A 3,246-nucleotide genomic window follows, 5' to 3' on the forward strand; every position below is an offset into this window, starting at 1 on the left:
CGCAGGGAGCAGGACGAGATAGTGGGATAGGGGAGCGTGGAGCCACGCAGGGATTGGGATGGGAGAATGGGATAGGGGAGCGTGGAGCCACGCAGGGAGCGGGACGGGATAGTGGGATACGGGAGCGTGGAGCCACGCAGGGAGCGGGATGGGATAATGGGATAGGGGAGCGTGGAGCAGCGCAGGGAGCGGGATGGGATAATGGGATACGGGAGCGTGGAGCAGCGCGGGGACCGCGATGGGGCTGGGGAGGGACGCGGCCACCCCAAGCGAGGCGGGAACCGGGGGCGCACAAAGCCCCAGACCCAGCGCGTTCCCTGCGCCCATCCCGGCTCGCGGCACCGCGGCGGGACGGGAATTGGGGCTGGAGCGATGGGCAGGATGGGGAGCGATGCCCCGGGCGCGTCCTGCGGCTCCCCGCCCGGCCCTGGGGACACCGGGGCGCTCGGGACAGCCCGAGCGAGGGCAAAGTCCGCGGGAGGAGCGCGGTGGCCTCGGTGGCCTCGCCGGGGAGCCCAGCCGCGGCGGGGTCGCGGCCACGCGCTGCTCTGGGGACATCGGCGGGGGGTGGCCCGGGGGTCACCCCGGGTGTGGTGCCCACGCAGGGGACCCGGCGCTGCCCCCTGCCCAGGGAGAATCCCGGCAGCGCCAACCTCCGGGCGGGATGGGGAGGGGACACGGTGACTTTGGCACCGCCACGGCGGGGGGACAGGGAGGGCAGTGGAGCCACATGGAGACCCCCCAGCCTCCCCATTCCATGGAGACCCCCCAGCCTCGCCACCCATGGAGACCCTCCAACCTCCCCATCGCATCCAGATCCCCCAGCCTCCCCATCCCATGGAGACCCCCCCAGCCTCCCCATCCCACGGAGACCCCCCCAGCCTCCCCATCCAGATTTCCCAGCCTCCCCATCCAGATTTCCCAGCCTCCCCATTCCACGGAGACCTCCCAGCCTCACCACCCCATGGAGACCCTCCAACCTCCCCATCCCCATCCAGACCCCCTCAGCCTCTCCATCCCCATAGAGACCCCCTCAGCCTCTCCATCCCCATAGAGACCCCCAGCCACCCCATTCCATGAAGATTCCCTAGCCTCCCCATTCCACCCAGATCCCCCAGCCTTGTCACCCCCCCAGCCTCCCCATTCCATGGAGTCCCCCAGCCTCCCCATTCCATGGAGTCGCCCAGCCTTCCCATTCCACGGAGACCTCCAGCCTCCCCATCCCATCCAAATCCCCCAGCCTCCCCATCCCATGGAGCCCCCCAGCCTCCCCATCCCACGGAGGCCCCCAGCCTCGCCATGCCCTTGGCGCCGGGGCTCCCTAGGGCGCTGAGCGCCACGCACAGCCCCATCTCGTCCCCAGGATGGGCGCCGGGTGTCCCGCGCGCCCCATCCGCGCGTCCCCATGGGTCCTACCGGGGGCTGCATGTCTGTGGGGAGTGCCGGCTCGGCGCGGCGCCCTCCGGGCGGCATTCCCTGCGCTCTGCGTGCGCCGGACCCTGCTCCGGCACCTGCGCCCGCCCAGCTCCGCCCTGGGGCCACGCCGGGACGTGGGCACCGCCGGAGCCGCCCACACGGCGCCGGGATCGGAGCCGCCGGGAGCCGGGGTGGGAGTCGGATGAGGGACGCGGGGATGGGGATGTGGGCGCAGCGCAGTGGGCACCGCGTGAGGAGGGACCCCCAATGTCCCATCCCAGAGGGTTTGGGAAGGTGGCATCCCAGTGCCTGCATCCCATCCTGGCTGGTTTGGGAAGGTGACATCCTGATGCCCGGGTCCCATCCTGGTGGGTTTGGGAAGGTGACATCCTGGTGCCCATGTCCCATCCCATCAGGTTTGGGAAGGTGACATCCTGGTGCCCGTGTCCCATTCCAGTGAGTCTGGGAAGGTGACATCCCGGTGTCCGTGTCCCATCCCATCAGGTTTGGGAAGGTGACATCCCGGTGTCCGTGTCCCATCCTGGCTGGTTTGGGAAGTGACATCCTGGTGATTGTGTCCCATCCCAGTGGGTTTGGGAAGGTGACATCCTGGTGCCCGTGTCCTATCCTGGTGCGTTTGGGAAGGTGACATCCCGGTGCCCATTTCCCATCTCAGTGGGATTGGGAAGGTGACATCCCAGTGTCTGTGTCCCATCCCGGAGGCTTTGGGAAGGTGACAAGGAGCAGGGAGCGGCGCAGAGGGCCCCGCATTGGCACCAAGGGGTGGCAGCCACCGCTGTCCCCTCTGATGGGACAGAAACAGCAGGTTGAGGAACGGCTCCATCGCCCTTCGCAAGCCAACCGTGGTGGCCACCAAAACACCCTTCACTGTGTCCCTAACCCCTGGCCTAGCGGGTGGCCTTTGGGTGGGAAAATGGGCCGGGTGAAGAAGGAGCAGGAGGAGCAGAGCTGGATTCTTGGTCGACCCTTCTCATAGCGTCAGCAACAGCAGCAGCTACTGAAACAGCTGCTCTGACCGCAGGTCCATCACGAGAGAGTCAATATTTGCACCAAACATTGACTCAGAAGGAGTTTCCACCTCTTCTTTTATCTCAGAGATGTGAGGATGAGGTCTCCGAGCCCCCGTGCCGCTGCACCCCAGCTTCTGTGGGTCCCTCTATACCACACGTGCTCTTTCCCATGGTGGTTGATGCCCTTTGGCCATCTCCATGGCACCGCGCCTGTTGGTAACCTCTGATCGGAGCAGGCTCCTTGGAAGCAGGAACTTTCCCTGCGCTCATAAACAACCGCGTTCAACACGTTGCAGGGTGGGCCAGGATTGCCCCACGTTCTGCTCAAGCCGTGACTCGCTCGGAAAGGCCATAAGGTCCTGGCTTGGTGGGCTCAGGGCACAACCAAGCAACGTCAAGCGGTGTCTTCACCGACTGATGGTTCTGCAGGTGTTTCTAGGTCAAGAAACCCATCGGTGTTAAAAGAGGGGTTGGACGGAAGAGGTATGTTAAGAAATTTAAGTTAACCATGAGTGAGCAGTGTGCCCTCGTAGCCAAGAAGGCCAATGGGATCCTGGCTGCATCAGGAGGAGTGTTGCCAACAGGTCAAGGGAGGGGATCCTGCCCCACTGTTCAGCTCTGGGGAGGCCGCTCCTGGAGTACTGGGTGCAGTTCTGGGCTCCCCAGTATAGGAGGGACGTGGAGCTTCTGGAGAGGGTCCAGAGAAGGGCAACCAGGATGATTAAGGGAATGGAACATCTCTCGTATGAAGAGAGGCTGAGTGAGCTGGGCCTGTTTTCTCTGGAGAAGAGGCGGCTCA

This window comes from Nothoprocta perdicaria, unplaced genomic scaffold, assembly GCF_003342845.1.
Source record: "Nothoprocta perdicaria isolate Ctin4 unplaced genomic scaffold, notPer1 scaffold_504, whole genome shotgun sequence".
NCBI lineage: Eukaryota > Metazoa > Chordata > Aves > Tinamiformes > Tinamidae > Nothoprocta > Nothoprocta perdicaria.